Source organism: Phasianus colchicus, chromosome 13 (assembly GCF_987193195.1).
Source record: "Phasianus colchicus chromosome 13, bPhaCol1.hap1.1, whole genome shotgun sequence".
NCBI classification, from domain to species: Eukaryota; Metazoa; Chordata; class Aves; order Galliformes; family Phasianidae; genus Phasianus; species Phasianus colchicus.
In genome coordinates this window covers 5,694,661-5,721,931 of record NC_143448.1, presented here as the reverse complement: position 1 = coordinate 5,721,931, position 27,271 = coordinate 5,694,661, and the positions used below count along the sequence as shown (strand labels likewise).

General features: G+C 36.1%; 1 long non-coding RNA gene across 1 annotated transcript in view; it reads right to left on the bottom strand.

Moving 5' to 3' along the window:
• Window positions 1-11,306, bottom strand: part of LOC149916127 (uncharacterized) — a 68,912-nt gene extending 57,606 nt beyond the window's left edge. Inside the window, exons 1-2 of the long non-coding RNA XR_016470743.1 lie at window positions 11,192-11,306; window positions 11,045-11,087 (exon numbers count right to left, since the gene is read on the bottom strand). This is a non-coding gene — a long non-coding RNA (uncharacterized LOC149916127). The remainder of the gene's footprint in view (window positions 1-11,044; window positions 11,088-11,191) is intronic.
• Window positions 11,307-27,271: the final 15,965 nt, after the last annotated feature.

The following is a 27,271-nucleotide window of genomic DNA, read 5'->3' as shown; positions in this document are numbered from 1 at the left end:
CAGGCCTGATAATATTCACATTTTCATGCTTGGAGGATCATCAACTATTCTCTAAACTGTTTGAGAAATTAGATTTTGAGTGTATTTGCATCAAAGCCTTGTATAGTGGTCTTTTCTGGAAGGCTGCTTTGCAAGACAGATTTACAGAAAATAGCTATAGTTTCAAGTGAAGGAAGGGTTCAGAAAGGCCTTCAGCAGTTTCAGATAGCAGACTTTGTTATTCAGATGCTGCTTACTTTAACAAGCTAATAATATGCAGGCTTGAGTCAGAAAACTGTGCAACTCTTTCTCAGGTTCACAGGGAAGAATTTATTTACAGCTAGATGCTTAACTTGCAAACTGTTGGTAAGATTTCCCTCACAAAATTCAGTCTGACAGATTTCATTTGTTCAGTAGTTGGGTCCAACTTTACAATTAAATAGAGCTGCTCCACTCAGCATTTGTAAATGACAGCAGGTGCCATAGCAACATGATTACAAGTTTCCATCAATTTGTAGAGCTGAGTAAATAATTATCAGTGAATAATTAACTAAGCAAAATTAGCCTCTTTTTCTGCTTCCAGCATGTCCACAAGCAGATTGTATTTTCTCAAACGTATTCCTTATTTAAACCACATGGAAACACTCCAGACCCCACAGAACCAGATCTTCAACAAGTTCTAACTTCATAGGAGATAGATTGCCACCCAAAAAACAAACAAACAAACAAAAAAAAAAACACACAAGCAGGACTTCCCACAGGAAGTGGGAAAAAGGCAGGACTGGGATGAGGGAAGTGTTTGGATTTTAACATTTAAAATTTAATCATGTTCTCATAAAGGCACAGTAGAGAGAGACAGTCACCTCCTCGGCCCTGCTGGCCACCTCTCTTCTGATGGAGCCCAGTATAACATTTGCTTTCTGAGATGCAAGAGCACACTGTTGGCTCATGTTAAGTTTTTCATCCATCAGGAGCCCCAGGTCCTTCTCTGCAGGGCTGCTCTCAAGGACTGCTCCTTCCAGTCCCCATATATATGTATGCCTGGGATTCCTCTGGGCCAAGGTTTTGCACTTCACTGTGCTGAACCTCATTAGATTCATCCAGGCCCACCTTTCGAGTCTGTTGAGGTTCCTCTGAATGGCATCCCTTCCTTCCACTGTGTCAACCACATCACTCAACCTCCTGAAGAGATATTGCAAAAAAATTCTGGATTTGAAAAAGCAACCGGAGGAAGAGTCTTTGAAGACTCAATTCATGCAATGGAAAAAGATCAGTTGGCCCATGTGTTGGAAGAAAAAAAAAAAGAAATTCTTCAAAAAAGTGCAGGAGGATAGGATACAAAACTTAACTGAAATGCTGGAAACTTCTGCCTCATTCACATCAGAACAGAATGCTAAAGCCAAGAGAAGAGGGATTCTTACATGGGCTCCTGGTAAAATAAATCAGGAAAGTGAACTATTTTGAAGACTTCAAAAAAGCAACATTAATGACAACAAGAAAAAAAAAAGTCTCCGTGATTGCTACCAGAAGCACAGAACTCTATGTTACTAGAGAATTCTGAACATGACAACCAGTATTTTTCTTGATCAAATTTAGGACTCAGAATTAACTGATAGACCTGGACTCAGAGAGACTTAAAGAGTCTGTGCAACTCTGTGAGGCTTTAGCCATAGAAAAGGATATTGCTGTGAGATCAATGTCTTGCAAGCTAGCTTTAATAAATTAGTCTAATTAGTTTTAGAAATCAAACAGTTGAAATCTGAAATAAATGAGATGAAGGAGAAATTGAAGATAGAAATGGATGAATGTGAAGCACTGGAAAAAACAAACACAAAGAGATCCTGAGATACAACTAATGCGTGAAATTACCAGCCTAAAGAATATTGTTTCAAATGCTGAAGCACACAATGAAGAGATTGAGGCAGAAATGAAGTCCAAACTGGAACAAGTGAAAGAGAAAGAGACCAAAATAAAGATATTACAAAATCGTGTGGAAGAACTACAGAAATTCAAAGTGGAAAAAAAGGACACGTCCCTTTCAGCGGGAGATTCTGATAAACTAATTGAGGAAATTCAACAGCTGAGTAAATCCATCTTAGATAGTGAAACCATAGCCTTGGATGCCAATAAGGAATCTGCTTTTCTCAGAACAGAAAATTTGGAGTTGAAGGAGAGGATGAATTAACTCTTAAATAATCGCAAGCAAAAGCAAAAGGATGTGCAACTTTATCAAAGCCAAATAGAAGCAGGAGAACCACAAAAAAAAAATGCAAGCTGCCTTGCAGAAAAAGTTGCAGTCTGTATTTCAAGAAAACACGAAGCTAAATTCGTTGATGGAGGGTAAAGTTCCAAAATATTTTGTTTCTCCTCCAGACCTCGGGAAAAAAAGGCATCTGACTTAAAAGCAGAACTAGAAAAAGCATTGAAAGAAAATGTACTCCTAGGAAAAAAAAAAAAAAAAGAGAGAGCTATCAGAACTTCACTCTCTACCAAACACAGCAGAGAAAGATTCTTGAAAAACATGAGGAGTTATATTTACTGAAGCTGGAATGAGAAAAGCTGCTCTCTGCAGCAGCTGATAACGAAGTTAAACTTAACTATATGACTGAGAAAATTGAAAAAAAAAAAAAAAGCAAAAAAGAAGAACTAGCAGATGTGCAGCTTAAATACGTAAACTCTGATCAGGAATATGGAGCACTTAAACAGCTCCATGAAGAACAAGAAAAAGATATGTAGCTGTGTCAGAAAAGTATGTCTAAAGACACAGAAGAGTCTAATACAGCTTTGGATAATATGAAATTAGAGCTCTCTAATAAAATGAAAGAATTGGAAGAAAAGACAGCAGAGCACAAACATCATCTTCATGTAAAAGAAGAGCTTGCTCAGGCTCATCTGAAGCTAAATGAAATGGAACAATTATAAAAGAGCAAGAAAAGATTATGGAAGCAAGATTGGAGACTAAGCTCTAGGTAGAACTCCAGCAGCTTAGTGATTGCTGGGAAGAAATAAAAACTATCACTAAGAAAAGAGATCCCCTGAAACAAAGAGGAATCTCTCCAAGCTGAGACAGGATATCTCAAAGAAGACATAGGAGTTTACTTCCTATGCTCATCTCTTCAAGGCTGGTGAGTTGCAAGCTGCCCAGTGGGTTACTTGGCACCATATGAGTAAAGCCTAGTTTTATTAAAACTGTGGAAAGTACATTCCAATACCTGTCAGCCCTACCCAAATACACAGCTGTTAGTGCTTCTTTAGACAGCAGCAGTTATTGCCATATCAAAGGGACCCCAAGCTTTCATCGTCAAAATGCTACTTCACACTGCTTGGTAGAAACTTTTCAACCATTGTCACTAGAAGTAGGGGTGTTCTACACTTCTCACTTAGCATATCTGATATGCAGAAATTGACTTTTACTAGGACAGAAGAAACTTCTGACTAAAGGAATGAATATCGGCATTTCTGAAGTCTTGACTAGTTCTCCAAAAAGCGTGTTTTCTTTCTACACCCTCTATTCCTTCTATACCAAACTGTAAACAGATGCAGGAAATTTGTGAAATTAAGTCTATCTGGAACCCAGTAACAACCAAATATATATGTATGAAAAATAGAGATGAAGCAGTAAAATATCCATTCTGCTTTAAAGGTTTTAGCCATGTCTGAAAAGAGTGTTCCTGAAACCTTCAGTTAGCTGCTAATATTACTGAAACATTTCACTTTCCAAGAAAATTTTATACTACTAGTGCTGAACTTTTTGCTCCAAGATCAAGCAGGAAAAGCTGGACATGGCAGCTTTCTGTTCCTCTCAATGTTATATCAAAAGATAACTCTAGATTTGATTTTTCTACCTAAGGACCCATTTCCATCTGGTAAAGAGAAGTTTCTGCCTTTCCACCTGTTTAGGCCAGGAGGGAAGGGTATTTTGCTGATGATATTCCATCACCCTTCATATTGTCTGATTCCCGTTCAGACATCCAGTCTATAATCCATCTGATTACATTTATGTTATCTGACAGATTAATCTGAGTGATATTAACTCCCACTCACTCATTCAGGACAGGACAACAGCTGTTGCTAAATGAAACTGAAAGCCAAGGCCACAACAGCCCTTTTGCCAGCTCTTATCAAGGTCTTCTCCAACTCACTACTGCTCCTGAAGCGTACTGCAATGTCGCTCCATGTCAGCATCCAGATCAGAGACTCCAGATAGGTTTCTCTAACAAATTGCCATAACTTTTACGCGGTTTTAACATGTGTCACCTGGGTACCTTCTCCTTAGGCCTGCACCTGGAGCTAGCCCCAGGGCACAAGTTTGTAATAAAAGCAGTACTAACCTATCTTTTAAAAGCATCTGTTGCCTTACTACTTTTTTTTCCTGGGGACAAATGAATGAAAACATTGGCGAGCCTTTTCAGATGTCCTAGCGTGCCAAGAACTTGGTGTCAGAAAGATCTAAGTCTTTCTAACAAACTGAGATCAACGCAAAAACATTGGCTCACTGCTGCTACAGAAGTAAAAGCATTCTCCTGTTTATGGTGCAATGATCTGTCTGGCAGCATTTCTACTAAAGAAACACTTTCCACACAGCAGTGCAGCAAAACCTTAAGAACTCCAGAGAAAGGTCCATTTACTCACTATTGGTACTTTTTTCAGAAGGCCACAAATAATGACAAAGATCTACTGCGCTACATAGAGTAGAACAAAGGAATCAGTACCCCAAAGAGTTTATTGCAGAAAACATATCAGGAAAGAAATCTTGGTCCACGAATAGGAAACAAAAGCACGGATTTCAGATCAAACTCCCTCCATAAACTCTTAATTTTGTTGCCTTAAACATACAGTTTGAACAGAATTTTTTTCATTTAGTGCTCTTTTGTATTTTCTATGCAAATGTCTTTAAAAAACATCCTAATTTGTTTTAAAGATCCATCAAAAATTATTCAGCAGAGGAAGCTGTCTATTCCTTGTTAAAACAAAAAAAAAAAATAGTGAAGGAAAGTTAGAGGTCTGGTAGGTTAGACTTTGGTATCTCATACTGCATGCTCTACAGCAAATATTAAGAATCATTTCAAAACAGAAAAAAAGTTATAGGATAGTGTATCATTTCATATGTCTATAGGGAATAGGTCTATGATAAATCTAACTGGATATTACCACAGCTCCTCATAAAAAGCCTGAAACCATTCTCACCAGTGATAAAGAAGTACTTTTTATAAGTACATCTTAACTATGAACATATTGGCCAGTATAACATCCGAAATCTAAATATGTCATTGTAGATTGAGTCATTTTATGTCTTCACTTAGCTGTTAAAAAATGACACACACACCAAAAAAAACCAACAACCAACTGTGAAAACTGAAGGGGAGGGGAGGAAGTGGAGAAGCAAAAACATGCTTAGAATAAGACAAATATGATTCAGAAACATAACCTGACCTCTATGTTCACCTCTCTCTGGCAGCAGAAAAGAAGCAGACTTACACAGTATAAGGAGACTTTTGAGTTTTCAGGCATCTGAAAATATCTGAAAAATGGTTCACATCATCTGGAAGTATTATGCCAACATAGAAAAACAGATAATAGCATATCATCGTTATCTACTAAACCTACAATTCAATTATGATTTTTAATTAGATGCCAGAGAAAGGTAGTAGTACTTGCTGACTTGAGTGTAGTCAGGCACATCTGGCTCTGACACTGACTTTCTGAACAACCTTTGACAAGTCCCTTAACCATTCCCAGCCTCAGTTTCCCAATTCATTAAATAGGGCCTGTTTCACTTAGTCCATAACGGAAAAGTGGCTTATTCAACATTCATTAAAAATTCCAAAATTTGTAAATACCAACTGTTAAAATGCTAATGACTTTTATTATTTCTGAAAGCATTCCCTTCATATCTTCATCTCAGCGGAAAAGGTCACACATGAAAAAAAAGTAATAATAAAACCACAACCCAACACAGAACAAAACCAAACAAAAGCCCTCCTCACATCCCAAGCAAACCACACTGAACAACATAGGCAGATATTTCTCTAGCTCCTACATAAAAGCAGAAGAGTAGTTCTTAGCATAACATAACTTCCATAAGACATTATTACAGACACAATGAAGAAGAAACCCCCACTTATTTTTTCCAGCTCTTCTCAGGGTCTGCCAAAATTGCTTGAAATTATCCCAGAAGGCATTTCCATTATTCACTAAGCAAACATTTTTCAGTAGACAAGTGTAGTTTGTAATTTCTACAGAAATGTAATAGTCATCTTCGGTGTTTTGTTTTTTTTTTCTCCTCTACCCTTGTGATTTTCAGACTACAGAATGAAGTACTAGTGTCCAAAGAATGAAGATTAAAGCCCTCTTAACATCCCACGAATCAGAATTAAGACAGGTTCATATACACGTATATACCCTTTAACAGCACAAGAACCTCACAGTGAGGAGTACATTTGCTTCATAATCAAGAAATGTCAGTATTAAATTCTAAAAGAGCCCTTATGAGTTCACCTGTGTACGAGATCTACACCCTAGACCACAGAAAATCATTACATGGTAGAAATGAAAACTCAAAATGGCACTGTCTGAAGGGGCTGATTCTCAACCAGAGAGCATCTTTCAGTGCCCTGAAAATCAGGGCAGTGTTGTTCTGATCGTTTTACACTGCTACTCATCCTGCTCTCTACTTGCCCCTGCTTCATATCCTTACAAAGTATTCCCCAGTTAGAGAATTATGCCTCAAGAACCATCCGCCAAGACAGCTGAAGCTGTGCAATAAAGGACTGCCTTTATTGCACAAAGTTTGTACAAACCCAAAGATATCCAGGAAGAAAACCTCACAGACCCCATGATTTTTTATTTATTTAAGTTTTTAAACTCATGACATTATATGCCTTGGTTTGAATAATGCCACACTTTTGGCTGATCTGGCTCTTCTAGTATTCAGCTCTAAATATTCTGTTATTAAAAAAAAAGCCAATAGGCCAAACTACAAAAGTCATTTTCACTATTTGCAGTGTTTTCTGATGGACTTCTACAATTCCTCCCATGAGTTTGGGCATGAAGGCTGAAAGGAAAGCTTGTAAAATTTACGTATCCTTAGAAAATTAATTGTAACATTTGAGTATAACGAGGCCACAAGTAATGTGCCCATCAGCCTAATTCTCCATCCTTTTATGCTAGAATAAAGCAAAATTAGCTCCCCAAAATGCACTTAGTACCAGTGTATGCTGTAGACTTGCAATCTAATTGTTTTTACTGGAAGACATAACTGTTCGCTCAAGAATTCACTGGATAAAATGAAGAACATTCGATCTTACTGAGTGAAATAAAGATCAAAATACACAAAAACATAGATCAATTTAGTTGTGATGTTATAGCTATATACACTTATGCCACAGATTTTTATTATTTTAAATAACAACAAAGAGTCTGGACCTCTGTTGTGCCAGTAGAGTTTGGATCCCCATTAAATTCATAGAATACTCCCAGAATCAATACAAAATCAGTTCAAACATCACTGTGCCTCCTAAAGAACTGCTGTCACCACTGTACACAAATAGCATATGCATTTTTTATGCTGTGCATCAACACAGGCCTTTGTAGATGTGATCAACATGAAACCCAAAGTGTTAAAAAGAATTTGAGAACATTTCAGCAGATGAAGATGCATTCCAATTTCACTTTCTCTTTCAACCTTCCTTACCCCAAGACAAGTATTCCATATATATGTGTAATGCAGAACAGTTAATACAGACAGCGAGAGATTGACATGGCACTTATCTAAATGGATACTGAGATTCCAGGATACCTATTGCACTCCAACTGATAGGAACTTCAGAAGCTCTGAGTCAAAAATGACTTCACAAAACCACAACAGCACATCTCACCTTTGCCAATAGATACTGTAAAAGTTAGTTTATAGTACTGTGCCAAGGGCGTATCATCCAGACTTTTCTATTTCAGCTGAAAGAAAATCCACTATCTGATAAGCTAACATGATGAATGTTCCAAGGACCGCACAACTAAGTAGAAAACCCTAGAGTTTCTGAACCAAATAGTTTTGTTGGGTTTTTTTTTGACATTTCCCCAAAGATATAATACATTTTGCAAGTATTATAAACTTGTGCATACATATACAATATCCTGCCTATTTAACATACTCTGAAAATTCTTTATAGTTGGAACATAAAGTCTATCATATATGTGAGAAAGGAAAAAAATTACCATACCTGTTCTTTAGAAACACAAATCCAGTATTGTGCAAACCGATTTTAAGACATAATCTCAAAAAACACTACTTAACAACAGCTTTCCAAACATATTCACTAACTTCAGAAGCTACACAAAATTGGAATAAGATCTTGTATCATCTATTCATTTGTTCTCATTCTTCTAGCAATAAAAGAATATAAGATTCTATTGTGATAAGTACTACATGGATATATATGGACCTAAACAGCCCAGTTCTGTGTGTTTTGTACATATACAAGGAATAAAACCTACTACCACTCCATTATTTAGCAAGAAATAGGAAGTATAAATTGATGTTATTTCTTTTTAAAACTTAAAACAGCGATACAGAAATATTTCAAGATCTCCTAAGCTCCCTACCCTCTGCCTTTCTTGGGAGAATTGCATGAAGCATGTACATAATTCCAAGCATCATTTCCACAGTCAAATTCTTTTGACAACAGAAAAAGTCTGTGTGACAAATAGACGAGTCTCTCATATTTTACCAACCAGCGATATGTTAAACAGATTGAGGAATATACTAAGTAGAATTCTAATCTCTGTAGATGCATTTCAGACAGTGACTTAAATTAAGATTCTTTAAATCATAGACTTCTTAAACTTCAGCAATTACAGTGTCTTTAACATCAATGAAGAACGAACCACAAAAGATCTGCAGATCTGTAGCTACAGCTCCACATAGATAAGTATTAAAATAAATAATAATATGCAAGTGCTGCCACCCCACTGTGCTTCCACATCTAGCTGAACCAGCTTATCTAGGCCTATTTTAAACAGCTTTGAGTTATATTGTGCTCCTTCATAGGTCTGGACTGACAACAGAAAATAAAAAGAAGCACAACTCCTGGAAGTGACTGTGCCTGTAACACTTTCACACACAAACAACCAACCCTCACAAAAAGCAACAATCCCCACAATAAAAAAAAAAAAAAAAAAAAAAAAAAAAAAACCACAAAAAACATGCCACCACCACCAAAATAACCTTCTCACCACATACAGCTCAGATAAGAAAAAAATACTTCAACAGAGATACAGAAAAATAAAAAATGGTGACTGGAAAAGTCCATGGGTACTCTTAAGAATACCGCACATATCAGAGGACAGATTCATCACACAGCAGACTTCATCACACTTTCCAAAAAGCACTCAATTCACACTTTACTGCTGAAGCTTCTGCCAAATGTGTCACGTCATTAAAAAAGTTTATCTAAACTCATGAAGAAATAGACAAACCTGAAAGTTTGAGGAATACAGATTTACTGATAAGAGGCCATAATAGTCTTTCACATCAGCAAGCAGTGTTGACACGTAGTAGTGTAATAGCAAAAAAATGAAAAACTGAATTCTGAAGTTGAGAACTTAGAAATATAGTGCAGAAGCTTAGAAGAAAGCATATCATCCCTAAGAACACATTTAAAGTTTTGGATAAGTCCTAAAAACAGAAACTGAAAAGAAAATACCTTACCCAACAGAAGAGTTCAGCTGTGTACATTAACTGTTGCACATCAACACCATTTTATGTGTTTTCTTGCATCACAGTTCCACAGTTACTACTGGCTCAAAGTTTTTTTTACCTTATGTTTGTATTTATTTACTTTTGAGTCATAGGATTGGTGTTCAGTTCCTATGGCTACAAACAAGGAGTCATTTCCAAATATTATCATTTGTACAAAGGTGGAGGGCTAACAAAGTTTTTAATGAGAAAGAAGTTCTACTAAAGAAGATTTTTGTACACAATCAACTATAAAAACAAGGGAGTCACACATCACAGCATCCACAAGCTCATCAGCAGCATTCTCTCACATTATTTCATTCCAGGTGTAAGATCCCATTGAGAAGAGATGTTTGCTAGACAGTAAATCTCAAGTATCACACAAAATTTAAGGATCGGGGTTTTCTTTATTTACCACCTCCAAAACTGACTTTTAAAAAGCACACACACACACACACACACACAAAAAAAAAAAAAAGCACAGAAAAAAACACAGCAAAAATATAGAAGAAAAAGATTGCTTCTATTCTATTATTCTATTCTATATTCTATTCTATTCTATTGCTAGCTTCTAAGTGAACTATTAATAGTTCACTTTAAATAACAGGTAAATAAAGACAGATTATATGAATATTAAATGTTAACTTGTTACTAACTTTGGAAAAAGAAATCCACAGTGCTTCACAATTTAGAATAAACTTGAGGAATTTACCCACTTCCTAAATCAAAGGCCTCTGAAGACAACAGTGCATATTACTTTAACCTTAACTTTTAGAAATCCTATTAACAACTTGAAGACCATAAAACTAATGGAAACAAGGAAAAACAAACGTTGTCCTTCCTGTTTCCCGTGCTTGAGATGAAAGAAAAAATTCAAGTTGAAACCAAAGATCAAATTAAGGTTGTCAGATGGCTAAGACAGTAACAATAAGTATTATTTCATCCTCAAGGTACAACTTACCTCATAACAGTCTACAGAACATTCAACAGAAGCTATCCAGAAAGTGATAAAACTATCCACATATACTCCAGAAGACAGAAATGTCAAGACTCCAGTAATTTTATAACATTTAAATTACAACATCATTCTTTTTCCTTCAACAAATTATTTAAAAACGTATCCATTGTACATAGAGGTGCACCTTCTTGGGTAAGGTGTAACAAACCCACAAATGCTATTCCATATGTAAGCAGAGTTACTTTTAAGTAAAGACAGACAATTACATATAATTAAGAGAAAATAAAAACTAAAAAGGAAATAAATAATACTGAATTTCAGTATTTTATATATTGGATTATACCATGAAAAAAAAAAAAATCAAGAAAACTTACCTGTATCTTTACTCCACATGTCCATTTCATAAATGTTGAAGAGCTAGAAGAACAGAAAATATAGTCTTGATGAAAGGCTTCATTACTACAATAATTTGCACAGAAGATACTCTTCAGCAGGTATAACTGTGCTGATGCTACACTTACAAAGCTCTAACATGGGTCTACATAGTAAAAACACATCTCAGCTTCTACAGAGAAATCGCTACCTCTTTAATCTACTGGGGGAAAATAAAAATAAAAATATCTGCATGTGTTTCCAATAAGCTGCAACATTACATCAGCCAGCTCAAGCAGCCTGACAGAGACATTACCTATCTTACCCTTACAACATACACTTTCAAGGGGGAAGGAGAGCAGGGAGTAAAGATTTGATGCAGCTGTGATCAACTCTTCAGCTGGTACTCCAGGCAATAATCAACAGAGATCTAGGGCGCTTTGTGTTTGGTTAGAAATATCACAGTTCACATGCCTGAAGTGGTTTAAGATCTCCCAGCCAGGAATTTTCATTTCCAAGTCCCTATCCCAGTAGATCCTTATTCAAGATCAGCCACTGACACTGTTCTAGCTTTCTGCCAAATTAGCTCTAGCCTGAAGCATGAAGACATAAAGCTGCAATGAGCACCTCAGTGCAAGATGAAACATGCACTGCAAGATGAGTCAACAGCAAAGTCACTAACAATGACTATGAAACTAAATTCCTAATTTTTTTCTAAGATACAACTAAATATTACCTCAAACCCTAACTAGTTGGGAAACAAAGAAGTTAGATTATAGTGGATATTCCTCACAGCAGTAACAACTTCACTTCTGTGCAAAACAAGCTGCATTTCCAAACTCACACTAGAGAACCTTTAGTGCTGCATTACAGCAAATGTGCCTAAGACACAATTTAAAAGCTTTGCAACCTCTTAGTGCTTGTTTTTATCCAAGTCTTATCAATTAAGCACTGATATTGAGGATTGTAAGAAAGATTTAATGAAACATGGTCAATCGTTTTCTTCTTTTTTAATATATTCAATACACAAAATGTCGAAAATCACTCCCTGAAATTAACCTATTCCCCTGCAATCAAATTTTAAGTTACATTTAACAAATGACCCATTTCTCCTAAGAGGACAATAAATATTCATGGTTTTCTTCCCTGCCCTGTGCAACTACTATCAGAAATCCATAAAACCAAAGAAAGTAGTGAGCATTTACTTAGAAACATGTACCTCATATGCTTAATTTCTTGCTTGTAACTGCAGTAAATCCTCACCCCATGCTAGTTCAGTGGCTTACATAACACAGGACGAACATTTCCAGATCTTTCTGACAGGAAATTGAGTGCATGCATGTAGCTGAAGCAGCCTGCAGCAGTCATGGCTACTGTCCCTCTTCCTTCTGGGTGTGGAGTATATTCTCCTCAGGGCCCAGAAAAAAGTCCCTCATATTTTCTGCAAATAAACAGTTTGGCTGAAGGAAGCCTTAAATACTTCTGGGGAAGGGGAATTCAAAGCTTCTCAGGGCAACCTTGTCCTGCGCCCCTCTTCATCCCTTGCAGCCACTTTGCACATTGGTGCAGAAAACACCAACGCAGTAAAGGAAGAATTATTACTTGTGAAAAGTGACCAGCTGAAGATATAGGCAGTGTACCCATCTGTGTGGTCAGGCTGGTTTTGCACGCTGGCTCACAATACAGGCCCTGTGAGGCCTGTTCACGCTGCAGTGGTGCCTCAGGGACATTTGCCACCTGCAGTCTCCAAGCGGGACAAGGCTGAGGTGGCGGGAAAGCTGAGGGGCTGCTCCCTGTGTTCACCAACACACACCTCTTGCAGACCTGTCCCCACTCCTCCCACTATGCAACATCAGAAAATAACATAAAATCAGAGCAGGCACAAAGCCACTCCTGTGAAGGAAATCGCCATCTTGTCTCAGGGCAGGCTGCACACAGTGTGGCACACACAGCCAAATGCTGGTGTGCCGGAGCATTGCTCTGGAAAACTATATGTAACATTGTTCATCCTGGTTACTCACTGAATTTATCTTCTTTCAGGTCAGCCAGGCTGAACAGTGTGCTGAGATTTATCAAGTTAGCTATTGTAGCTGGACACTTTCCATTCTCTCCATTAAGTCCATTTACATAAGAGTACATTAACATATTTCCAGGCTTGCTGAGCACAAGTGTCCAGCTCTTTTGCTGATTTCCATCCAATGCTTTTATGCAGTTCGCCTGCAAACCCCAGTTGAGAGGCTTGTCTGTTTTTATTAAAATTCACATGTATCTCAATGGAAATGTCTGCATGACCAGCACACCTCAGAGGATCTCTTTCAGCAAGCCACAGAGAACTGAGAAGGTGTTTTTTCTCCTGTCATTTATAACTTGTTGCAATAACCCTCTTTATACAGTTTAACCATCTAATATCATCATTAGAAAGTTTTTGTTTTTGTAGTCACTCTGGACTGCTTAACCCACAACAAACATATAGATATGCATCTAGTGGCTTACTATAGTGCATTCACATGTCTTACCATCACTGATATTCTTGATTAATGGAAATGAATTCTCCATGATTTCTAACATCATGCAAGTTTTGTTGAACAGATCTACAAAGTAATAGCAACAATAATTTGCAATGACATCTGAGTGTTTTTTTCTCATTATATCACATGCTGTTTACAGCAAAACACAGCAGACATGATCAATCAGTAAAAGCAATTAAAAAGTTAACAGTAAACAAATGATTTGGTTCATGAGAAAGCCAAAAGTTCATGAGATACATACCTGAGTACAAGACTCAAACAATTCTGCCTGTACAAAAATAAGAACCACCTGCATGTGCTGTATATGCTTTGTGAATGACAAAGATACAGCTATTAAGCATGGTTTACAGGCTATGCACCACACTATTCTTTAGAAAAAAAAAGCCAAACAAAAAAGAAGAAGCTAATTTAGTGTCTCAGCCAGTCCGCAGATGCTTTATTGTATCATGATCATTTAGATTCCACTTTTTTCATGCCACACTTAGATTTTGTGAAAAATCAAGTTCCATTTACAGCAGCCATTGTTATCTCACAAAGTAGCACTTCATGCTACTAGTGATGTGTTACAGACTATTAACAGTAATTTAGTTTTAAATGCCAGTGCATGCCAAGTGTTTGGGATATGAATACTAACAAGGAGAAGTTATGCAGGTGTAGAAATAAAAAATAAAATAAAAACCAGGAAATGAAAGCCAGTTCTGTGACAAAGCACACAGAGGATAGGACTTGTCCCTTCCCATTTTAGCTGGCTAAACATAACTCCTTGTCCCACTCATCAGTGAAAATACAGTGAAAATACCCCCTCCAGGAGTGCCTGAAGATAGATGATAGCACAGAGGTATTTATACCTCCGTGCTGATTGTGGAGAGAAATTAAATAATAATTCCTGGCAGTTGCTTATCTGACAGATGAACAAGAACATAGCAACGGTGTATAAGTGATCCCACAGCTATACAAGGTCCTTCCAGGATGAGACGTCCCATTCTATGGCCATACGATGAGGTCTACAGCTTGCTGAGATCTCTGCCTACCAAACTGGGGATTTTCTCAGTCCTGGCACGATTTCTGTCTGTGCTTAACTGCCACCTCTCATCATGCACTTAGCTTATTGTAATTCTTTGTTAAAAGATCTGTCTTTTTGTACCCTGTTGAAATCCTAGCTAAATGAGTTCATTATTCACATACGTGAGCATATGATAATAATTAATGAACAAAATATGCCAAATCAAATAAGCAGATTAGAAGAGGTCTGTGGAGTATGAATGGTTGCACTTAAGGTTGGTGGGTTTTTTTGTTTGTTTTTTTTTGCTTTTTTTGTTTTTTTTTTTAATAAGTAGATGACTAAATATTATAGAGAAGGATGGATGTTTGGGCTCTGATGGAAGACAACCTACCTATGAAAAACACTTTCTCCATCTCCTTTCTGTATTCTCAAAACAAAAATGTGCTAAGAATTGCTTCACAAAGCCAGTCCCAGGAATCAAACAAGAAACTGCTTATCTTAATAAATACCGAATTGCTGTAATCAACTGATTTGGGTGGAAAGTACTGAACAGACAATGCCAATAACTATGTATTGTCTCTCTTTAGTTCTTTTTCAATAAAAAAAAAGTGCCTCAAAGAGAGGTTTCCAACAGGCAAGGTAAAATTTTCCATGTAGAACTGCAGGGAGAAGATTAACTATTTGGCCTACACACCCCCATTTACTTTTAGCACAGAAATTTTAAAAAAACTAATAAAGAGGTGTGGGGGGGTGGGAAAGATTATTTTTAGTAAAATGGTAATGCCTTTTGAGAGAATTTGCCAGCACTGAAATAGTTACCTCACTCTGAAATAATTCTTCACCTTTTTGTTCAATGTGAAATGCAAAAAAATTGATGCAAATATGAAGCAATGTGTCAGTTCTGCTAAATAAAAATGTGCACAGTAAAACTAAATCACATACATTGAAGTGTTATTTTGGTTTTATGGAAATGTAATCTGTGTTATGACATTTGCATTTCATATAACTGCTATGGATAAATAATCTTCCAGTGCATTGCATACCATTTTGTAACCAAAAAAAGTAATACTGTATCATCTGTTTCCACCTGTATGTTAAGAATATTCCATGACTAATGTATCCACGTTAGTTGTATAAATTCACCCAAGAACCAATGAAAAGTATGGATACATTTAATAGAAAGATTTCTTTTTTCCTTTAGTACTATGTAGCTATTATAAGATATCATAGCTTGGTAGTAAATAAAAACTTACAGCTTCAAACAACAGAATATATGTGTGTTTGTATGTATCCTGAGAGTTTTGAATTTTATGTGAAAATTCAATACATCAATACCGACTGCCAATATGGAGCTTAAACAGAGCCATATGAAAATACATCTTCCACTGAATCTTCAAAATTCATATTTTCCAATTATAAGCTAACTTCAGTTCTGCAAAATATTGAGCACACACACACAAAAAATATTAAAAAACCCATCAACTTAAATACAAACAACACCATAAAATAAATACAGTATTTATCACGCTTTCACTTTTCCTTCTCTGTTCCTTGTGATTATCCAAAATACCCCCAGATCGTCAGTTCCCAACAAATGCCTTTGGATGAATTTTTAACAAAGGGATCCTATATGACTTAGCCAAGATTAGGCCCAGATTTCATAGCTGTAGTACAAACAACAAGACTGCAATTCACTCATTTTGGAAAATATTCAAAAGCAGAGGAACTCCTGAGGAGTATAGGAAGCCATGTACAAGAGCAGTCCTGGTGCTTCTCTCCCCATCCTTGAAATAACTTAAGCACTAGGATCAAGGTGGCTTGCAGTGAGGGAAAAACAAAAACAAAACTGTTCTTGGGCTCAGTTCAGTATTGCATGCCATTAGATGAAACAGTGCACTTCAGTACCTCTCTGAGTTAGCAACTGACTTTTCATTACCTTTCACTGAGATTTGCACTGACAGGACTAAGGGACATTTTGAAAGAGATACATCGGAGCTCAGAATACAGAATGTCCTAAATTACTGAAAATCAAACCAGCAAGTGTACAGTTGTTTGATTATTTCTTAGTAGCATCATCTTTAAATGGGCTTGTTTCTTTCTTGGGGAAAGAAAATTAAAATGTTTTCCTATCAGTTGTGAAAAGCAGTGCAAACAAAAAGGAAAAAAAAAAAAACAAAAAAAAACAAAAAAAAACAGGGAGAGAGATGTGTGTTTGCTAGATTGTAGCTTCCTGCAGTGACATAGCTGTGTTTGGGGTTCTTTTGTGTGCTAGGTTAGGAGTAGCAGCTTTTTAAGCTCAGATGTGTAAATGTCCCCATTTACAGCCTAGCTCTGCAAAAATAGATTTTCGTGCATATTGCAGTCAATATACACACACAAAAGAGAAAAGTGAAATAGAAAAAAAATATAATTCTCTTATTAGAAAACTGAGTACTTACCTTGTGATAGCAGCTGGAATGAAAATGGCTGAAAGCAATAAAAATCCATTTTACCATTTACTACAGTTTGTCAGACTAGAGAAATGGGATTGAATTTCAAAGCCACAGGCAAGCTGGCAGAAATCTGTGGTTATGCAGTTGATAGGGTTTTTTTGTGTGTGTTTTTTTCTTTCCTTCTTATTTACAACTCTTTTGATAAGCCTTCAGCAAGTTACATAGGTTGTTCTAGTTGTATCTCCTTTGACTGGATTAGAATACTTGATGACAGTTTGGATAAGTTTGAGGCAGATGGTTCTTGACATTTTTCATGCCATCAGTTACAAACCATGCAAGGAAACTCTTTCATCCTTTGTTTATCCTTCACTTAGAAGCCACTATAGTAGATCGTTAAACTTTCATTTTTCACAGTGCTGATTAAGGCATACTACAAGGCAGATGTTATGCAGCACCATTTTTAACAATTTACATTTAGCACCAAAGCTGGCTTTGTACTTGTTCCAGTGGATCAATTCGCATTTCAAAAACTTCAAGGTCAACCTCTAAGCATTGCTACTCTGTTGAACAACTAAATGTTTCACAAAGTTTTCCCTACGACTGTAGCACTTGAAAATATGCACTGGCCATTCTGTTTATGTGTTTCTAACTGCCAAAATGAATACAAGTACCTATTGTTCATCTCTGCCACAATTAAATGACCAATATAGTTCTATAAAATTGTAAGATTTAAAATAAATGGAATAAAAGATTGCTGTTTCAACATAGAGGGTGTCAGAAAAAGTCCTCTTTTTTTCAGTATCAGCATTTGAAAGTAACAAATAATTACTATTCAAATGGCTTTAATTTACTTTCAGTCAGGCAGTAACATTCCATGGATAAAAATATTTACTGTTGTACTTCACATCTTTATGTGCATTCTTTATTTTATGATTATGTAAATTTTATATTTTCTAGTACAAACTCTAATAATAGCTTTATGTAAACAAAAATGGGAAAAGTCACCTTTAGAACATAGTAGAGTAATGACAATTATAATCACAAAAGGCAGTAAACAAAGTAATTGATGGCAACTTCATTTTTTGAGATCTATGTTCTATAGGAAACAGAGTATTTACAGATATGTAAGAACACCTTTAAGTGATGTAACTCCTCTTTTTCTTCTGAAAATTATGAAGTTATTTGTCCTTTTTAAATGGAATTCATCTATAGTTAATAGCAGCAGCACTGGAATGGAAGGCTTTGTATTAGTGACAGTTTCACCAGTGGACAGTAAATTGAAAATATTTTTTTTCTTATAGAAGAATCCTGTAATTCAGACTCCAAACAATCAATATAATGTGTATGTCTGTGTTTAAAAACATATATTCCTGAATTCCATGGCAGCTAGCCAATGTGAATTTTCAAGAATTTCAGTTGGAAAAATATACGTATTTCTATAAATTCTTCATAGATATTCTATGCTTCTCTGTCTCTGCTAAATTAAGTTGTAGCAACGTCTTATTAATTATTATTGTCGTGAAGTTCTACAGCAAAGATTAGCAGATTGAATTATAATTTCATCCTCTGGTACCTCCTGATCCTCATCACACCCTTTTCTTATGCTCAATTTATTCTATTTTTTCCCTGAATCTGTGCCATAAGGACTTTTCTCTCCTGGTCCTAAATCCCTCAAGACTTCCCATCTGTTACAACTACTTCACCCTATATATCTAAAATTATTTCATATCTGTATCTGTACTCTTTATTCTATTAAATTAATATTCAAAATATTTCCCAAATTAAAAGTGTTTTTCCTCTGAATAGTTCATTTGATGAATGACCAGTAGTTAATGAAATCCTGTTCTTGGATAAACATCTATGTCATAGACATAACACTAGATACAAATCCATCATGAAAAATATTTTCTTTGATTCTATGAAATCTCTATTCCCCTCGTCCAGGGGAATGCTTTCTTTTCACTTGAAGAATTACAAACACTGTAACTGTCAGTCATGCTAATGAAAACATGGGCATACACAGATAACACATGGTCACAACTCTGCCACAGAAATTATCCTGGAAATCTCATAAAGAAAAGGCTACTGAATCTCAAAAAAAGGATTGAAATAGTGCTGACTTGAGTTATGTATGTGTCTTAGATTTGATACGTTTCCTACCTAAACCATACACCAATCTATATTTATAAAACCTTGAGCAAATAAGACTCAGAGTAATGATGACTGTGTCATTCAGAAATGTATAATGGCCTTGCAAAAGCACTGCCACAGCCATTGTCTTCCTTTACAATAGCTGTTTCAGCAAAAATAAATACAGAAGATGAATGCAAGTGAGAAAGGGTGAATTTCATCTTATTTTTGTTACATTATTATCCTGGCTTCCAACAGTATTTATCATCCTACAGTTTGATTTGCTATAATTTATGTCTACCTTTTATCTTCCTGGAAGAAAAGAATACCAGCCCTCTGGGGATAATGGAGTAGCAATGTTATTTAATTATTCCAAACTATCTTGTGCTTTGCTACATGTAAGATAACAGTCAACACACTGCTACAAGTTTGCATATCAGCAAACTGTGGTCAAGATAAAATATTTAACGCCAGAAAAAAATACGCTTTTATAGTGCAGCTGCTATAATGGGATTTTAAATAAGGAAAAACAATTCTGTTTACTCTCGTTTTTTGGGTTTTGTTTTGTTTTTAGTTTTAGTACAAAACTAAATACATTCACCCATAAATTAACTTGATAACAACTGGAGATAGGTGGATAATGGAACTTCATCATTTAACATACCCTCACCAAACAGCTACTGGGGAGTGAGAAAAAGCACATGCAAATAACTGTGAGCAGCAGTGTTATCAGAACATCCCAAAAAGAACTGATATTATCATGGAAACTGTGAAAGTAAAGCTTAAATTGACTGTATTATCATAGAACTCTGAGGTTCATCTCCAGACTCAGCACAGATTCCTGAACATGTCTGAGCATTCGGGAAAATAAGCATTCAAAACAAAAGGATAACATGGCCAGATCCTTGTAAACTGGCATTACTCCATGGAAACAAATTCAGCAGTACCAGCTTATGCCAGCTGAGGATGCGACATTACCCACAAAAGTCCCGAGGCATCTGCAATTCTGTGGGGTGAATAATTTACGAATATATGAAATGTTCTGAATGGCATATTTCTGGATATTTTTCCATTATTCACTCTATTCCAATTCTTCCACAGACCATGTTCTTTAAACCCCTTTATTAGAAGCATGCAGTAGAACCGTGACAATGACAATTATTTGGCCAGTCCCTATGATTTTTAGTTCCTTTGCCTACTGCAGTTTTATAGAGAGGGGGAGAGAGGTGTCTGTTTAATTGTATTCTTCTGATAGTTCTTTGAAAGTGATAGACAAAGATAGATAGTTAATTTTTCTTGATTAAGTGGACAGACACACTCTCTGCTGACTTCTCTAATTGTGTTGGTTGTTCTGTAAATATTATTTCAACCTTTTCTCAAATTCCCATTCCATTTCAAACTGAGCACCCATTAAACATTAGGTAAGGTGAAGATAGAAGTCTACGTACAGCATGTCTCTAACTCAGCACCTCACTAAAATCCTTCTCTTAGGAAAACCTTTCCCAAAAGCTCATCCGCAAAGAACTCTAATCACTGATGAACAGAACTGTTACAAACAACTGTGTAGGCTACCCTCAAAATCTATAACAGAAAAACAAGTACCCAGGACTACATCAAAGTCAATGCGTGAGTATTTTAGAAGGAAAGTCAACCTGCTTTCTGTGCTAAGGAGCAAAAGCATCATACTTCCAGGCTGGCCTAAAGCAGGTAAGAAATTCACACCCCAAGTTCACAGCTAATCAGATACAGAACTTCTCAGCAATAGCTGAAATTCTAGAAAAGCCTGGAATTCATCCCCTCCAGGTGCAACTCTCTACAAGAATATTGCTTCTTTCAGGATGATCTTATTTGAAAAGCATCCAAGAAACTACACAAGAAAAATGGTTTATTGCACTTCGAGAGGCACAGATACAACACATTATGGTTCCAGACATGAATACACATATGCAAAACTCTACTGCATCAAAAATATTCAGGCAGCAACATTTTCATTCATGCTAACGTTGTTAGAGGTGTCTGCAAGAGTACAGATGAAATGCAGTGTGAAGTTCCTTGAGACAGATGATGTCCAAGCTCCTCCTGTTATGGATTCATTAACTCAAGAGCAGATCTGAGCAGTTCCTGGTGTCCCTCTGACTCCCTCTCACCCGGAGCAGGATATCTCCAATGAGGTCACTACGAGCATAGTCAGCGTTGGTTCCTGTCCCCTACACATAAACATCTAGTACAATCTGCATCACAGGAAAAAGAACGTGAAAACATAGCAGAACCAAAGGTTTATGTGGCCTTTGTTAATCCTAATCCAGACCCTTAAACAGAAACTTTTATTGCTGTTGCCTGCTTTTGGTCAAGAAATTCCATGTCATATATATAGCTTTACCACCATTGCTATAGAAACCATGCTCTCCCTTCTTTGCATGTACACAATTTCCCATTAGCCTCTCTGAGATTTATTCACACATCTAAAGAGGAGAATAGCTCTCTACAAGTATTTTAACAATCAAAATAATGAAGCATTGTGCATCAAAGTGTTAAAAATGTTTCTGAACACTGTGTTCAGTGCAAACTACTTGATTTTCAAATCTCTGGACAGAAATGATTTAGAAAACTACTCAAAGTAAACTAAAGCTCTTATAATAAAACAAATATTTCACAGTTCATTTAATCTAAGATATTGAAAAGAACTGCCAGTACTCAGGTACGTGACCTGAAGCACAGAACTTTATTGCTTTCTCCACCAGGGACTAAAAGCATTTGGAGTAAAACAGACGCTGCAAGGCAGGGCTTCCTTTAACCTAACAGTCACATACCAGGACCATTGATCCTTCCCCAAGACATAGCATAAAAACAGCAGGGGCAATGAGGTCAAGAAGATTTTACATCTTTTTGGCTTTCATCTATCATGTTAGAGAACAACTTCAAAATCCACACCTATACAACTGAAATAAATGGTTGTATTTGGAAATACATGGTAATAACTTTAATTTTTCTAACAGTATGCTTGTTCAGTTGCTATTACTTGTCTTTGTCTTCTAGTCAAAAACTGATAATTTAATAAACTACACAAATCCAATAAGACCTAGTTTTCAGAACTCATGGAGATGTTTAATTCCAACTGAAATCAATGGGAGCTATGGGCCTAAGTGCCTGTGGGATTCTGAACCCTAGTATATACTTAACTACCCTGTCATAATCAATAGTTATCAAGACTGAAGGACTAGCAATTCTCTCTTATGAAGGTGAGGGTGATTTTAACAGATTTCTCAAAAGGAATTGAAAATGATTATTTGTTTTCTCATAGATCAACAACAAAAAAAAAATACTAAAGGTTAAATCAGCTTAATTTTTAATAAATTCATCTGAACAAGTATCATCAAAGCAACAGCAAGTGATTTATTTATTTATACTAGATATAATGGTAGAGGAAATCTGCCTTGCTAGAAGATTCACAGATAAGCAGATATCCAGTAATGGCATATACTGTCATAATGTATGTTGCATGAGTTCTCACTCTGAGGAAACACAGTGAAAATTCCGTAAGATATTAATAATACACAATCCCTAGTAAAAGTACTTTTATTTTATGATATTACCATACATAAATATTTCTAGAAATAAAAACTGAATAAAAGAATACAAAATTATACTTTAAACAAGTGCAAAATCTTCACTGACATTGCGTGTAATTTTCTAGCTGTTATTATTTTGTATAACTGTATGACCACATGCACAAGATATTAAGATATTTCAATAAATAACACAATAACATTATAAACCAAGAATAAACCATAATAACATAAACCAAGTATAAGACAAGAGCTTGGACTTAGTCTCTTAATAACTTTCCTTTTGCAAATGTTTTCGTGTTTCTTTATTGTGTTAGGCAATTAAGAGATTGAAAAACTATTTAATTCAGAAAATAGTCTTTACTAAATATATTTTACATTATATGCACTGATCTCTAAATACTCAGAAGCTCAGGGCTAGGCTTTCAAGTATGAGAAGTTCACTTTCTGACACATATGGCAGCTCTAAGTGAGAGTTCAACTAATTGAAAACCAGGCTTCATCTTAAACTTAAACTTTTGAGCATTACTTTTGATGAATTTTCCACCATATCATTTCTGCTTGAGCATATGCCCTCTGTATTATTTTGAAAGCAGTGAGTTGGAAAACTTCTCTTTCATACACACAAACTCTACATTGCGTTTGGAGATTATTTGGGTCAGTAATTAGCTGGATCAGATATTACATATGTTGATTTGTAGCAGAAAGCATAAACCAAAAGAAATCCAAGAAGAGAGAACCAGGAGGCTTTGGACTTCATTTAAATATTGCCATCTAATACGAGAAATTCTCTTCAATTTTTTTTCACTACTACAGTGATGAGAATAAAATGGTAGACATCAACATGACAGAAAAACTTTTGTGGTGCCTGTACTCAACAAAACCAAATGAAATTCTGTCTTCAGTTAAAAAAAAAAGTCAGGGTTCAACATTCAAAGTGTGCAGTATTTTCTTGAAAAAGAATGGAAGAAAGTCATCTTTTTTTTTATGCTAACCGAGGTAGAAATATTGCTTTTTTCCCCCTCCTCTTTCATAAATCTACAGGAGGATCATTGTTGGATCATCACTGACCTCACTGTGGATTTAACCTACATTTTGAGGGCTGGGCCAGTTCCATACTGACAAATAACCGCTGCTTTTAACCCAAAAAATCTGCACCACAGTTTTCTCCCTGCATAGCTCTTCGTGTGAGATGGTGATGGAAAGAGCACTACCTTCCTTCTTCCTGCAGCAGCTCTTGACTAACCTATCTTTACAAAGCTATTCAATATTTCTAAGCTAGCTACCTTTTCTTCTTCTTATACTATAGGAACCAAGGTTACAATAGGGAGCATTATTTTTATGCAGCTTGCCTGATTTTTTCTCTTATTAGTTTGCAAAGAATAAAGCAGAGCAGTGTTAAGGAAAATCTATTCTTTTTCAAATATCTTCCCTCTTATACTTCACACGCTTATGAGTTTGCAGTATCCTAAGTGCTTGGTTTTGAGCTGGAAAGCGTTGGAGCAAGTGTGGTCAAAAATTTTATCATGACCTTAGAATCACAGAATGGCTTGGGCTGAAAGGGACCTCAAAGATCATCCAATGTGAAACCCTTTGCTGTGGGCAGGGTTGCCAGACACTAAATAAGGTGCTAGATCAGGCTGCCTAGGGCCCCAGTCAACCTGGTCTTGAACACCTCCAGGGACAGGACATCCACAACATCTCTGGCAACATGTTCCAGAACTTCACCACTCTCTCAGTGAAAATTTTACCCAATATCTAATCTAAATCTCCCTTACTTTAGTTTAAAAACATTTCCCTTTGTTCTATCACTATCGACCCATTTACAAAGTTGATTTTTCTCCAGCTTATAAACTCCCCTTATGCACTGAAAGGTCACAATGAGGTTCTCTCCAGAGCCTTCTCTTCTACAGGCTGAACAAGCCCAACTCCCTCGGCTTGTTATCATAAGAGAGATGTTCCAGCCCTCTGATCACCTTAGTGGTTCTCCTCCGAGCTACATTTCCTTCACCTTCTTCTATGAAATACTTCTATCCCCAGCATTGGTAATTTGAGCTAGCTCAGAATTTAAAGATTTCAGTGGAACAACACTGAATTATACCATTAGATACTGAATATGTGGTAGACAGCTAGACTTTGTACATATTTTCTTTCTGTAGGTGGACTACTAATATAAAATTTCAATCCATTTAAGATAGGAACAGCATTTTTTTTCCCCTGAAATACAAGCATAAGTGGTGAAACTCTTAATGTTCAACATTTCATGTCTGATATTCTGTAAATTGATTAGGCACATATATCATACACATATTCCATGAATCAAGTTTAAGTAGCATCTCTGGCCATTTCTTACCATCAGCATAAAATAGTACAAGTTGCTTGTCAGTTGATGAAGTATTTCAAATATTCAGGAAACAACAAGCAAATTGTTACTAATGCTACATGCCAAATAAAATTGCACTGTGAGACAGAAAAAAAAAATTACTTAAGCTGCCAAGTGTTTAATGTGTAGATATGAACTTTTACCTTTACCAAAAATAACAGTTCATCTCATGAAAAAAAAATAATAAATTAGAACTTCACTTACAGTATAGCTGCTTTCACCAGTATGTGACCTAGATTCTCTAAAAGGTGGGGCGAATAATAGATCAAATTATGTCTCAGGTTGCTAGATAGGAAGATAGTTCCCAAAGTCACATCCTTTGGTTTATGTTTTGGTTTATATTGCACCAAGGGATACAACGAAGACTTACAGCATTTAATCTCAATTTGCAATTTTTTTTTTAATGGATAAATATGTTTTTCTCCTGCTAAGAACATTTGCATTAAGAACTACTTCCAACAGTTCATAAAAGCTTTGATATATATATTTTATTTAAAAATCAGAATTAAAAGTAGCAGAACATTCAGTAGAGCTGCTGGGCCAAATTGCTCTCTGATGTCAGCCCAGAAACATGGACTTACTGAAAACACAACGGCCCACAGTAGTGTTTTACTTAGCCTTATTCATGCTTTGCTCTCAATTGTATCCACCTTTTTATGCAACGCTCCTGATAAAATTAGCAACTTTTTTTCTGCTTTAAAGGTATTTGAAGGCCTTCTGGAAAGAAGGGGCAGTTTCAATAAGAATTAATCTTCTGTTGCTACTAATAACTATACATGTATAAAAACATAAGCGTACAGAGACAAGAAATATCACAAGACTAAGCATATCATTAGCAAAGTACACAAATAAGCATAACGATGAAAAGATGCAATATGACACAACTCAGTCTTTACTCATGTACAGACACATAAAAACAGGTTCCCCATAGCAGTTTCAGTTTGAAACTCTAGTTCTTGGGGAGAAAAACAAACAAATCAACCCATAACAGAAACAACAATACAGAGCAGACAAAGAGGAAGTTCATACAGCATAGATACTGTGCTTAGGACACTGCACAGGGATACACCAGCTGCTCTTGCTACAGACCTTCTAGTGACCGTGGCAGCTTAAATAATGCCCCTGCACCTCATTTCATCACTTGTAAAAAGAGAGATGGGTCCAATTTCACTCTTTTTCTGCCTTAACTGTTTATTTCAGGGCAGTAAAAAGATTTCAGCCAAAATTACTCTCTTAAGTCTACAAGGAAGATTACTCAAAATAAAACTATCTATAGACAGAATGATATTTCAGTATACTAAAAAGTCTTCTCAGATGTATTTTGATCAAAAGAAGGATAAAACAACACCCACAAAATTCTAATTAAGTAGAACAACTGTTTCTAAGAGGAATTTTCAGAGGAGCCTGAAGAAATCTACGTTCTCTATTAAAAAAAAAAAAAATTAAGTAGTACTAGCAAGAAAATGGATTCATGCTGTCCCTCACTTCCATGTAATTCTCATTTCTCTTTGCAAACTATTGGCTAGTGCCATCTGGCCTTATTTACACTGCATATTGAATATTAAAAGAGCATTCAAAAAAAGTTTGTATTCCAATTTCAACCAACAGTAATAGAAAGTGTAAGCTAAATTGCCTCACAAAGCTCTCTTGCATCTGTAGGTAAATTAAACTAAACTTCTGAGAAACCTGTCTCCCGAAAGCTATTGTTCAGAACTTGAAGTAGATCTGAGGCAGGAGCAGGGATGAGATATATCGCATTTGCATAAGGAAGATAGCTCCTTTGTAAACATTGATACAGAATGGCAAGTCTAGCAATGACTTTTTCCCCCCTAAACTCTCTCCCCTCTGACTTACACATCCTTGTAATATATACTGCTGTTTTGACTTGAGCTATGCACCCAAATAGACTATTTGTGGAGTATTTGTGATGCACAGATCTATTATGCACAGCTATCAGAGGTCAAACACAGAGCAATTCTATACCTCTGATGTCAGCCTGAACAGAAGCATTGTTCTTGGCAGTGACAGGAAAAAGGCACCACATCCAAATTACTGAAAGCCTTCTCATGGCAGAAGAAAAAGCTGTCAGTTTAACAACTGAACACAGAAGGTTCAACCAGTATATATCCTTCTCATTCAAGTAACATGAAACCCTGGAAAAGAAAAAAATAAAGAGAGGAAGAAAGA